Here is a 14,617-nt window from a genome sequence, read left to right as displayed (position 1 = left end):
CCTTTTTGACGGTCGTTTTTTTGAATTATTTTTGTTTGTTTCAATTATGTTACATGCTAATGCTCTTCTGAAGCTTAACTGAGCCATTCTCCCTCCTTGTGGTCGATGCAATTGCCAGACGTTTTGAACTAGCATATCTAAACATTGGGCAAAAAGAGGAAAGTACCACTTTTCCCTTCTCATAAACACCCGATACAAACTAATATTTTGGTCCGCGCGATCGACACCACCTATATACGTATTATAAGACTTTATAATTGCAGGCTGATTTATAAGTATATGTTTTTTCTCTTTGTGAGAAAAACGGGTTACTTGGCTCAGAGGGTATATGGGAGAAAAGTTGGAGGCAATGGAAACCATACTATTATCGTGCCATCGGCAAACAACAATACCTGTGTCTTTTTCATACTGGTAATCAAACGACCCTCTTTTCAATTTTTTCATATCACTGGTACTTGAGAGTGGACATTTTAGCGATCTTCACGTACAGTTCCGGTAGCACTTATTCTTTTTACTTTGAGCTCGGATAATAAATGTATAGATGTGAAAAAGTTATCAAAATATAGTTGGAATCGAGCCATGTCCCATTTTGATCTAAGTACTTAAGTGTATTGATCTACCACACTTGATCCTAAACTGAGCTCTTTGTAAGGACTCGCCAATTCTTGCGAAGCTCCTTGATATGGAGAAAACCAAACTATATAACCTAGGCGAAGTGAACCCACTCATAGTTTGTAACCCTTGGTTTGTTCCTGATAAATTGTTTGCACGAGTGTCTTCCAAAGTAGGGCACCATTGCTTCGTCAATGCTGTGCTGCTGCTCCATTGGTGCGAAATTTAAGAATTTTTCATTTAATTGATTGAAAAGAGGTCGAAGTTTTGCATATCTGTCCAATTTGTCCAGTTGGGTGTTGTCACATGTGTGAATTACTCTCATAATATACGAAAATAAATCTGTCCCTTGATATAGCTCTCGTTACCATAATATTTTGAACATCATCTCGATTCTCCCAGTACATAAATCTCTTTGATACTACTACATAGCCACTTAAAAGTAGCACGCCTAAAAAACATTTTATCTTCCTTGGCGTTATATTGGCGTCTAAGTTCTTTTGACATGCATATGTATTAGTAAACGCAACTATCATATCTATAATATCACTATCGAAGAAATGTTTAAAAAGTTGCATAGGAGATAATTCTTCTTCAGATCCATACATTTTATCCCATTTGTTTGTTTTGCATTGAGGAACTAAATCTTCGTGGGTCTAAGACATTGATTTTTTTTTACTGGTGGCGGTCCAATCTGGTTACTCTAAAGTACTGCCCCAGGATAAAGCTGAGCTAGAGGTACGTAATCGTCGAATTCATCTGAATCTTCTTTACCTTCACAGACGATATTATTTGTAATTACCTCAGCATCATTTCTGAGTTGGGTACCAGGTAAATTACTGATGGCAGTATATTCTTCATCGCCCGAGACGCAGTCAGTATTGTTGTCATTCGCATTTTCAGGTGGAAATATAATTATTCCCTCAGGAGGAATAGGAATTCCATCAGGATCTTCCAATTCGTCCAGTAGTTCATGTAATTTCAGTGGTCTCCTTAAAAATTAAATAAGATATGAAAGATTACTACCGTACTTTTAAAAGGCCAGTTCATACTTTGCGGCATTGTAAAAAAAATAAGTCAAACTATACTGCACAATCAACGTTATAGTATTTTTAGATTATAAATCCATTGTAATTAACCAAAGGAAATACAAGACGTGTAGAATTTATAGGAAAAACTTACCTCCAACAGTTCATTTTGTTTCCATAAAAAAAATATTCACATAAATCGTAACACAACTTATCACAAGAAAGTTTTATGGGTACTGGCTGACTGGGGGAATTACTACACTTGTATGGAAGAATCTCTCAACCGCCATTTTTGACTAAACGGCCAAATTTATTAAAAAATCATTTAGAAACCTATTGACTCTTAAAAGGACGGTAGTAACATATGGGTTAATGTCAAAGACCCTAGTTTTCGATTAATTAGATAGTGTTTACTCCTAGAAGAATACAATTATACTATCAAATATCGACCAAGAAAAACGAACCAAGTCACCGACGCGCTAAGCCGTATTACCCTAAACCAAGATATCACGAGTTCTATCAATCTAGGAACCATAAATCTCTCATACGACAACTTCTTGAAGGCTTATATTATACTTCTTATATCATAAAATGCCCAAGTCATATTTTTTCAAAAACTTTTATGAAAACTATATGTATTTTAGAGATGTATTAAAAATATAGTATCTCATAAATCTATATTCCAAAATTCATATATTTGCCAAAATTTCTTGATTTTACAAAGAGCTTTAAAATTAAAACCCAATTTCCTAAGGACTTACTATTTTGACTTGGTCACTTTTGGCAATAAGCCAATGATATTTGCTCAATCATACATATTTGATCATCAATATAACATATTGGTGGGTAAACACAAAAAAGAAACCCGACAAAAAGTAATCTGGATCAAGTGTGACAAAAAAAGTTACCCAACTCATAACACCACAACCAATTTTGATTTCAAACTGGTTGGCTACTTTTGTGGGCGATAGTATATTGGAAACACAATGGACCCAATTCAATGAGCAATCAGTCATAGCATCAAATTTGGCAGTCCCTTGGGTGAGTTGTATTGAGTATTAAGTGCTACATTAAGTGAGTTGTATTGCGTATTAAAAATTAAAAACGGGTTAGAATGTTACATTTCTTACGAGACTTCTGATCATTTTCACGATCTTATATCTTTCTTTTGTATTTTTGAGAACAAGTATTACGGGAGGCCGTTGAAAGTGTTGATTTAACTTAATTGCTCTTGTTCCCACCTCGATTAGGCCATCAAGGTGGCGAGACTCGAAAGCAAGCATAGGAATTTCATCGTCATCTGGTGATATATTGAGGATGTCTTTTGAAAACTTTAACTTGGCGTAAAACTGCTTTTCTTCGATTTGTACTCGGACTCTCCTTCGTGACATTCTGTATAAATGATTTTTTTGGAACTCAATCCAATCTTCTGTGAATTTATTTATTTTATCTGAAATAAAAAAAAAAAAATTTCCACTCTTTTACAATTTAAGTATCAGATACCTTGCTCCATGTTTATTATAACTCAATAAAAAATTCATGTTACTGATAGCAGAAAGCGGTGTCGAGGTTATGTTTATGTATGCGTTTACCGATCGAGGTGTCGATAACAGTGTAGCGTGCACCTGGAGGGAACGGGTTCGATTTGCATTATAGTTCCTAGTAGACACGCAGGAAGGATTGGTATTCAACCCGGCAAAGAAACTGATCCTAGATATTGAATACGCGCTTGTCCTACTCAACCACTTTATTTACACAGGATTAATACTACACTAATTATCACAGCTTTGTATATGCAATACTGAGGGTGATGACAGTGGTACTTTACCTCGAGAAACAGCTCAAAACGGTAAGAGAGTTCCGAATGAAAAAAGAGGGTGTTCGACTGGCAGGATGTTTAGTTTCATACAGTCGTCGGTCAGTCTTCGTAGTATGGTTTTTTCCACGGCTTTCCCAGTCCCACACAAAAGTGTGATTAGCCGATAGTTCCGTGGAAATTTCTTGCCCTTGCCCTTTTTGTGGAACATTTTCATCGCTCCTTGTTTCTACGTAGCAGGAAAGTGTCATAGCCTGAGTGTGGTATTGGCAATAGCGCAAAGAGTTGGGACGCCTTTTCTCGTTATACTTTTTAAAACTCTGTTAGAAATTTTATCGCAGCGAGGAACTTCTAATGATTTCACGATCATATCTCTTCATTTTGAGTTCCTCAGAAATAGTATTCCTGGGGGTCGCTGAAAATGTTGGTTTATTTTGATTCCCCTTTTTCCTACCTGTATTAATCCATTGAGGTGGCGGGACTCGAAGGCAAGTATAGGAATCTCATCGTCATCCGGCGAGATGTGAAGGAAGTCTTTTCCAATTGTTATGCGGGCCTAAAATTGTTTGTCTTCAATTTTTACTCGCACTCTCCTCCGTGACATCCTGCACAAATGATTTTTTTGGAACTGAATCCAATCTTCTATGAATCCACATGAGCCATTCGACTGCCACTCCGATGCTCTATAACATATGAGTATTCTTCCAAAGTAATGCCCATCGGGCTGTGTTTTTGAAGGCAGAGCAATCGGTAATTATCTTGAAGTTAATGCCTAGAAGGTAAACTCTAAATTTTTTTACGGCCTGTATCACTGCTAGTACCTCTAGTTCGTAGCTATGATATCGTTCTTCTGTAGGTGTTGTTTTCTTGCTCATATAGTACACTGGATGGAATTTATTGTCGTTACTTGATTTTTGTATAAGACAAGCGCCATAATCGTACCGACTTGCATCAGTATGTAATTTAGTATCTCTATCTTGTCTATAAATATAGAGGACTGGTTCGCTAGTAAGGAATTTTCTTAGCAATTCGAAGGCTCGCTTTTGCTCAGCACCAAATACCAGTTCTTTATTCCTCTTGAACAAATCGCTCAATGGTTTCGCAATTAGGGCATACGAGGCAATGAATTTTCGGAAATATCCCGTCAAACCGAGAAAAGATTGAATTTGCTCAAAGGTCGTTGATTCCGGAAATTTCTTAATAGTTATTGCTTTCTCTTCAGAAGGTTGTACTTTGCCATCTTCAATTATATAGCCTAGAAACTCAACTCATTCCTTTAGGAATTGACATTTATTCTTCTTTATGTCAAGCCCATACTCTCTAGCCATTTGCAAAACTAGCTCTAAGCGCTCTACTCCTTCTAAAGTGCTACTTAGTATGAATATATCGTCCATATAATACAGTGCAATGTGTTTCGCGATTAAATCACGAAAAATATGACAGATGAATCTCTGAAAGGTCGCTGGACTATTGCATAAGCAAAAAGGACACTTCAAGAACTCGAACTGTCCGTTATGAGTCACAAATGATGTATATTTTCGGCTAGCCTCGTCTACTCGAACATGGAAGAAACCATTTCGTAAGTCTATCGCACTAAAGTATTTAGCTCTTTGCAACCTATCCAGTACGTCTTCGATCAATGGAAGTGCAAAACGATCTTTGATTATTTTTCTGTTAATTTTGCGCTAGTCACAGCAAATCCTTGTACTGCCATCCTTCTTTTTTCACCAACACTATAGGGCTTGCAAAATCTGAATAGCTAGGTCTTATAATGCCTTCCTCTAAACATTCCTGTATTTGTTCCTCTATTTCCGCTTTTTCGTTTGGTGAAAGTCTTCTTGGTTGTTGGTACACTGGTTCTTCATCCTTCAAGATTAACTTCATAGTAATATCTACATCTTTTATCTGTTTCGGCGAGTAGTTTTCTCTTCTATCAGGTCTCTTATTTTATTCCGATAATCTAGGTTCGGTATATGATTTACCTGTATTTCTTCTTGCTCCGAATCGTCGGCTATCTTTATTTCCATAAGGAAATTTTCGGGACTCTTTTTGTATATGATGATGCCTCCTTCCCCAATGCTTATGTTTGCCGATTTCAATAGGTTGTTACCTACAATGACCTTGAATCTTTGAGGCATATGTGGGTATTACGTAAAACGTTAGGGATTTGCCCTCGTCATTAATCCTTACTGTCCTTTGAAAGAATCCTCCCGTTTTCACTCTGTTGGGACCTATTCCCCGTATAGTTATTTCGCTTCGAGTTAGGGTGATGTGCCTAAAATAATCATTGTCAACATCACTCCTTATCGCACTTATGTCGCTTCCTGTGTCTAATAATGCCGTCAGTTGTACATTATTAATTTGCACTTCAACTGAATTTTTCGGCACAATTTCTATAGTGCAAAAGTTGGCGGATGTATGATTTTCATTTGCATTGCTCTTTCTTTTTGGGCACTTGGTAAATACATGTCTAAAATCATCACAACTATAACATTTAATATCCTTGGTTCTATCTGGACATCCACTGGATTTATGTCCTATAAATCCACAATTGAAACAGTTTGTAGGTTTTTCTCTGTGTTCATGATGCTCTTCTCTTTTTACTTCTTTCTTCTCATATTTTCGTCTTGGCAATCTGGACTTTTCTGAGCTAGGCGTATATTTCTTTGTTCTAATTTGTTCATATAGCTTGACTTTATCTTTAAATTCGGCAAAACTTCTTGCATCATACAGTACAATTTTGTTGGATGTATTGTCCTGAATTCTTTCAATAATGTATTGTATTATGACTTCTGCTGCTAACATCGCTCGGCTTCCTATCTCTCGCATAACCAACACATATTCTTGTACGGTTTCTGAGTATCCTTTCTTTCTCGACATTACCTGTTTGTGTACTTAAGCACTGCTAATTTTTATCTCGAATTCTTTGGTAAGTTTCTTTTTAAGTGTGTTCCAGGATTAAATACCTTTCTCTGACTGAACGAATAGCTTCGCTTAGCCTATTAATGACTTCTTTGCAAATATTAATTTCTGTAAGTGGTTCCAGCCCGTAATCTCGGAAATTTCTTCAAAATCTTGAATTCACTTCTCTATAGGATAGTCGTCTTTGCTACCAAACGGTCTAATGTTGTCTTCCACGTCTCGGAAAGTTAAGGAGAACGAATTGTTCCTTCTTGTCTTCGCTCTGGCACTGGATTGCAAACGAGGTGAATCTTCTTCGTCGGTTTTGTCCTCATTTTCTGATTCGTCAGTGTATCCTCGGTCCTTCGTCAGCTTCGTCTTCTGTCTCAACATCCTCCTGTTCGTCGATGATATCGTCGCTTACTGACAAGTCGTTCAGGAAAGAACATACCAGATCCAAAATATCTTCCTGTTGCCCCGCATAATTCAGGTTTAAAATGTGGCAAACCGCCGTCAAATCGCTTGAATTTAAATGATCTTTAATTTCGCCTACTTTTGCTTGGTATTCACTTGATTCTCGGTCTAATTTAAAACCGGAATTTTTTTTTCAGATTTCTAGTTAGCTGCGGCTGCCCTTCTTCGCCGTATGCAGCAACGTGCAACGCTTGAACCGCTTTTAGCTTAGAATTTTTTATATTCTGTGAAATTTTCTCGATATCTCCTAAAGTAGTCATAATTACAGGTGAGAGTCAATATCAGCTTCAATATTCAGGAACGATATATTGCACCCTTTGCTACTTACGTCGAATTAATTGCAAACGATTATTTGTTAGTAAAAGTCGAGATGTAATTAGAATTTACAACAATACTTAAACCTACTAACATATAATTTCAATCTAAAAATATACTTTTCTACTCTATACCTCACTTACTGCGAAAATTGCTATCTCAATGTAGCCTCAATCAGTGACTAGCTTCGTCGTGGTCACCCTCAATCTTGGAGTCAACTGCTTGGCACTTCGTCGTCGTCGTCGTCGTAATTGCCCAATCGCATTCCCTGGTATGTAGACATTAGATTTCGTCGTTACGCGTCGTCGTCGTCGTCATCCTCAATCCTGGAGTCAACAACTTGGTTCTTCGTCGTCGTCGTTGTAATCGTCCAATTTCGTTCTTTGGTATATAAATACTTGATTTTGTTGTTTCGTTCTTTCACTAGTTGTTGGATCTCATTTGGTGCCTCTCCTTGGCTCACTATTATCATTTTTGATTCTTATCCCGGACGAGTCCCCAAAAATGTAGGTTTTTCTAACGTTGTCTAGGGTTTTATAGAATTTATTGATATTAACGGATACACTATTTAGATTTCTGCTCGCGGATAATAGTTCAAATGAGCCACTTGAAAAAAAGAAGACCTTCTAGATTTGGGGTGCTCTTAAATACTAAAACTAAGAGTAATAAAACAGTGTCGTACCCTGGCTAGAAAGCAACTATCGATTTATGACACCACCTGCGACGTTACCGTGGTACTGATAACATTTGGTCGGTACTTTCTCATAGATGCCCACAAAGCAGGGTCACACTTCTCATCAATGCCGACAAAGGGCGGCTATCCTTTCCCACAAGTACCGACAAAGGATGGTAAGACGTTAATCATAAAATATCAAAATCATATGAAGATAACGATTGCAAAACTCTCTTAATTGACGAGAATACTTCTAACCAGGTTGCTACATACAAGGGCGTCCTATAGGGGTACATCAACCCCCTCACAATTCTTTCATCTTAGATCTAACAGGCCTAACCTAATTAACAATATTAACACTATCATTATATACAACTCAGAGATTTCCTGATGGTGCCTCAACTTTGTCGTAAAAATAGAGAAGTTTCTACATACATACAGTCCTGGTCATATAAATAGCACACTTTGTATTTTAGTTTTTTTCTTCAGTTAAATTTAGATCATTTTATAACGTTATGTTAAAATTATGAAATAAATTTTCAGTCTTTCAATTATATTAAGATTAAGTAACTTAAACACAAATAATGAGATAAAATTAATTTTATTTTTTTCCTAATACAATCACTTTATCCCAATTTAATAAAGTGTGCTATTTATGGGATCAGGACTGTATACAGGGTGTTTGGTTGATGTGGGACTTAATTTTAAGGGGTGATAATAGAGCTTATTTGTAACTCTCATAATGTCTTATCCTAAAGTCTGTGATTTTCGAGTTATTCGCAATTTAGTGATATTGTGGTGAGACCCGACATGGCCATAAAAATATGGTGTGTTAAAGATTTTCTCTTATTTGTTTTGCGACAAAACTATTTTTGACTATTTTTCAAGACTCTAGCGCACCACCTAAAACAATAGTTTTCATAATACTTCTTTAAATAAAAATTCTGCAGTAATTCAAAGTTTTGGAACAGCAAAATTGGTCAAACCACTTTCAAATTCATACATGAATTTTGCAAAATATTCTCCCCAAAACCCAAAAGTAAATTAATAGAAAAACTTCTCCATTTTGTTCTTTATAATCTGTGATCCAAATTTTTTATACAAAATCATTTTTTTAGTATGTTTTATTAAAAAACAATCTTAAATCCACGGATGGTTTCATGCATTTTTTGCTGCTTCGCCTACGTCATAATTTGGACTGTGTGAATTGCGTTTTTAAAGTTGAAAGGGAAAAAAAAAGTAGAATTGCTTTTATTTTCCTTAAACTTATAGGCTCATATGCAAACATATTTGATTATATTTTCACTTTTTTGAACAGTAAACACAATTAAAAACAGCACTTTATGAACAACAAAGAACAACAAAACAACAAATATATGTACATAACTAACATTTTAAAAACTTTACAATGAATTCTCAAATTGAAGTCCCCCGTTCTGAATGCAAGTTGTCAATTGCCTCCTAAGTCCTGTTACCGTAATATTGTTTGAAAAACTATTTTTGATAATTTCTGCTGCTTCATTAATTATCCGCAGCATCTCTGCACGATAATCTATCCTTCTTTTATAAGCAAGATCTTTCATATGACCCCAAACGTAATAATCGAGAGGGGTAAAATCCGGACTTCTTGCGGGCCATAGTATCGGACCACCTCTGACAATCCAACCATTCGCGAATACTTCATTCAAATGATTACAAACTTGCAGTTGAAAATGCGTCCGGCATCCATCATGTTGGAAGATCATATTTTGTCGATTCATAAGAGAAACATCTTCCAGCAACAAAAACAAATTATTCCTTAAAAAATTCAAATACCCATCTCCATTCAAATTGTCAGGTAAGACAAAAGTACCAACTACAAACTTTTCAATCGCGCCCATCCATACATTAACATTAAACTTATGCTGAAAAGATGTTTCTCTGATTTTACGAGGATTTACATGGGTATAATAGTGCATATTGTGAAAATTAAATATACCTTCATTTGTGAATCTTGACTCATTAGTCCATAAAATTTTATTTAGAACACCATGATTCTCCTGGTATAAATCGTTTGTGAATCGATAAAACTTTAGTCTTTTTATTTCGTCGCTAAGAATAAGATGTTGGGCAGGAATGTAGTGATAAGTATGGATTTTCTCATCCTTGAACGTTTCCCACACTTTCCACTGACTTATGTTTAAAATTCCTGAGATTTGTCGAACATTTATTGTTGGGTCTTCTTCCACCACATTTAAAATTTGTTCCTGGATTGCTGCTTCGTATCGCATGTTGCCAATTTGATTTCTAACAGGTTTTGTGGAACCAGTTTCGCACAGTCACGAAAGTGTTTAGCGAAAAACCTTTACAGTCGGTAATCTCAGATTTGGATACCGCCTGGAATATTCTCTTCTAGGTTCGGCAGCATTGCCATTGCAAACCCCATAAATAAAAACAATATTTCCATATTCAGCATTAGTAAATGACATATTTAGGAATTTGAGCGAAAAAGATACATTGCAAAATGAAAATTATAATTTATTTTGATAAACGTCATAAAAGCGCAATTCACACAATACAAATCATGACATCGACAAAGCAGCTAAATCGACGTAAAAAAATCTATGTTTTCCAGATTGTTTTTTCATAAAACGTATTCAAAAAACAGTTTTTTTGTAAAAATGTTGTATCTCAAATTATAAAGGACTAAATAAAGAAATTTTTAAGTTAGTTTACTTTTCAGTTATGGGGGAGAATTTTCATAGATTTTCGATCAAAGTCGGAAGTGGTTTAGCACTTTTAGCGGTTTTAAAATTTTGAGCTGCTGTAGAATTTTTATTTCTGCAAGTATTTTCAACATCGTTAGTTCTAATTTTGCGTTAGGGTCCGGACAAACAAATACAAATAATTGTATTTCAAAGGTTGGATCAAAATTCTCAAAAAATCCACGTTTATATGACTATTTCGGGTCTCACCAGGATATCACTAAATTACGAATAACTCGAAAACCACAGACTTTCGGATGAGGCATTAAGAGTCAGAAACGTTACAAATAAGTTCTATTGCCACCCTTTAAAATTAAGTCCCACATCAACCAAACACCCTGTATACAAAAGGGTTAAAGCTATCTGACTTAGGAATCCCACATAACTTTAATTATAAAACTCTTTATCAATTTAGTTTTTCCGATGCCTACTCGATCGATTTTGGAGCCAGACTGACTTATAAAGTCGTATTGCTAAATAATCTATTTCGGAAAAAATAATCAAATAACAATCTCCTTAAACATGCCCAAATCATGCCAGATGTGTGTTGCTTTCCTTTTTAATGAGTAATCAAAACGAGGTGCTTATATAAGAAATCAATAGTATTATTAGAGTTCATTTAAATAACAAATATTACCGATTCTAAAATGCGCTGAGCACAGAATTTGAAACCACAGGGGAATTCCAGCGGCAATCGGTGAAAAATCGTGACTGTCGAATGAAACTGAGCTTACCTGTTTTCGGAGATTCATATCCGTTGTTGGGGGTGTTTTGGGAAAATTGGTACTAATTTCTTTGTCCTTGTCCGTCCGATAGAGCGTCTGCTAATAAGAACATTACTTACATGTGAATTGATACACAATAATTTGGTTCTAGAAAAATTGTCCGGTAATGAGAGATGTCCGCTATTGGGAGCTGTCCGCTAAGAAAGATTTCACTGTGGTTTTAACCCTTTTAATCAGACACACTTAATATTCGTCTTCTCGCTAGTTAAGTTGTCACTAGTTACCTTCGTCTAAAGTAATTTTGAATAAAGAAACTTCTAAAAGAGAGTTCGTAAGTCAGATTACATCACTCGTGTTTTTCGATTATCCGGAAAGCTTGTCCCCATCATTAGACAAGATCATCGGGGTTCTACTGTATATGAAGCTGATTTCATGCATAATGGCATAACAAATCTGCATAACACACACATATGCTTTTGAGAATCTACTCAATGTGGTAGAAATAAAACAATGTAGATTTTCTTTAAATGTGTGGGCAGGGATATTAGTAAATTATCTTATTGGTCTCCATTTTTTTGATGGCTCATTAACTGATGACCTATACCTGGATATTCTTGAAAATCGTCTCCCATGGTATCTGGAAGATGTGCCATTAGATATAAGGATTAACATGTGGCTGCTCCAAGATGGAGCCCAGCTCTACTTTAGTGTTCATACACATGAATATTTGAATGCAGCATATCCAGAATGATGGATTAAACGAAATTAGCCATTGGCATGGACAGCGAAGTCCCCAAACCTTAATTCTATGGATTTCTTCTTCTGAGGCCTTTTGAAGCAATTGGTGTATGCTATTCCAGTCATTTTTGTTTACGGATAATAGAAAAATGCCAAACTATTAGGGAAACACCAGGAATTTTTCATCGAGTTAGGCAGCATTTTGTGAAGTGTGATAGGAAATGTATTAGAGAAAATTGGGGATATTTTGAGAATCTTTTTTTTTTTGGTTAGTCTTGTTTTGGTAAATTAGTCAATTCTTTTTGTTTAATTTAAAATAGTGAAATTTAGAAGTATAAAATATTAACTTGTAACAATTTTTAAAGACAATTTACGTCTAAACGGTTAGATTTAGCGAGTTAAATAAAGAGAACCTTTTTTAAAAGACTTGTATTAGTCTGTTGGAAAACTTGTTAAAAACGAGGGTAACTAGGCAGAAAAAAATTTTCAATCAAAGTAAAGTGCCCTCTAACAGTACACAATCGAATTGAATTATTACTAAAATAATGCAGCATAATCGATTTAGCCTATGCTCCAAATATTAGTCATATCGGATTTTCCATAAGCAAATAATTTCAAAAAATTTAAATTTAACGGACTGTAACTCGAAAATTAATAACATTTCGAAAAAAAATTATATGAAGCTCTACCATTATTTTATCTTGTAGAATCACCTCTGTAAGTTTCGTAATCGATTTTTGAATCACCCTATATAACGTATATTACCTTAATAATTAAATATTCGGACGGACAGTTACTTTCTAAATAATTGTAAATAATTCAACTCGAACATAAAATAAAAACATTTTTTCGGTGTACAGGGTGTTCCATTTATCATGCACGTGCAATTTTCTAGTAAACTAACAATTTTAGGGAAAAATGTTTTAAGTAAAATTTAATTGATATAAGAGGGAATTAAGTGAGGGTTCAATGAGAATCACTTTTAAAAAACTTTATTAGTAAGGGCTTGACTTAAAATTAAATATGAATAATTAAGACGAATAGCAGTTAGGATTAAAAGCTTTGACACGAACTTAATGTTAATGTTGTAATGCGGCGAGTAGTTTTATAGAGCACAAATGCATAGTCGACATCTTATGGTCAGTGGTTCCTAGGATTAAGGGATATTTCTAGAGCGCCTCTGTAGAACGGAAAATGTTCTTTATATGGCACCTATGTAAATTTTTCCGGAAAATGGATTTAATGTAAAAGAAACTGAAACTCATTTGTAGAAAACAGTTTTTCTATAAAAATAGTCAAAAATCAGTTAATCATGGCACATAAAATATAACAGAATTTCGTTAATGAAGTAAATGTTCAAAATGATTTCCATCAAGTTCAATACACTTTTGAATACGTCTTTTAAATGAATCATGAGTAGCACGAAAAGTTTCATAAGTAATTTACCGACAAGCTCAACTGATTCTTTCATATTTTCTGCCATTGTTGGAACTTGATTATAAACTTTATGTTTCAAATATCCTCATTAAAAAAATCTGGGGAAATCAAATTTGTTGATCTAACTGGCCAATTGACGGTTCCAAGGCGGATCCAATGTTCTGGATATCGCGATCTAAGATTTGTCAAGCATTTCTTGAAAAAATGAGCTGGACAACCATCGCTTTGAAACCACATGGTTTGCCGTAATTTTAATTTTAATTCTTCAAGTAAAAGAGGCAGGTGTAGGTCAAAAAGGTTTGATATTTGTTTCTATTTAACTGTTTAACTGACAAAGTGACTTTAAAAAAGTATTGTAAAACTTCTAAAATCAAAGTCTCAAAAACTAAAATAGTCCAAACAAAATGTGTCCTAAAAGATATAACCCATATGGGACTCCATGATTACTTAAAACTAAATTTTTTTATTAGGTCGTGTAGTATGAAATGAGTAGATTCTCGAAATGCCACATTCAACTGCGAATAACTTCACTCTAAATCTATATTTGGACTTGACTTTTTTATGTGGAAAAGGCACATTCTTCCTCTTTCGATCAGAGTTTAAAGTGTTAAAAATTATTGAAAACTTTTATTTTTATAAAAATTTTTGTGCAGCCATGCAAAATAGTGAAATTCGTGTGTTAATGAAATATGAGTTCCACCGTGGAATTACAACAGCTCAGACGGCTCGCAATATTAATGATGTGTTTGGTACTGAAGTCACTTCACAGCAAACAGTATCTCGTTGGTTCATGAAATTTCGTTCTGGCAATTTTGACCTAACAAATGAACCACGTGGACCACCTGAAATTCAAGTGGATAACGATTATCTGAAAGCCGTGGTGGAAGCGAATCCACGTCAAAGTGCAAGCGAATTATCGTTAATATTCAGTGTAACCAAAAAAAAACAATATTGACTCATTTGGCTGAAATTGGTAAGGTGAAAAAGCTGGACAAGTGGGTACCGCATGAGTTGAGCGACATACAGAAAGAACGACGTCTCGAAGCTTGTGTTTCTTTGTTGTGCCGGTATAATAACGATCCATTTTTGAATCGGATTGTTACTTGTGATGAGAAATGGATCCTATATGACAATACCAGACGTTCATCGCAGTG

This window comes from Euwallacea similis, chromosome 32 (assembly GCF_039881205.1).
Source record: "Euwallacea similis isolate ESF13 chromosome 32, ESF131.1, whole genome shotgun sequence".
NCBI classification, from domain to species: Eukaryota; Metazoa; Arthropoda; class Insecta; order Coleoptera; family Curculionidae; genus Euwallacea; species Euwallacea similis.
The sequence above is the reverse complement of the archived record's forward strand: the minus strand, read 5'-3'. Positions refer to the sequence as shown.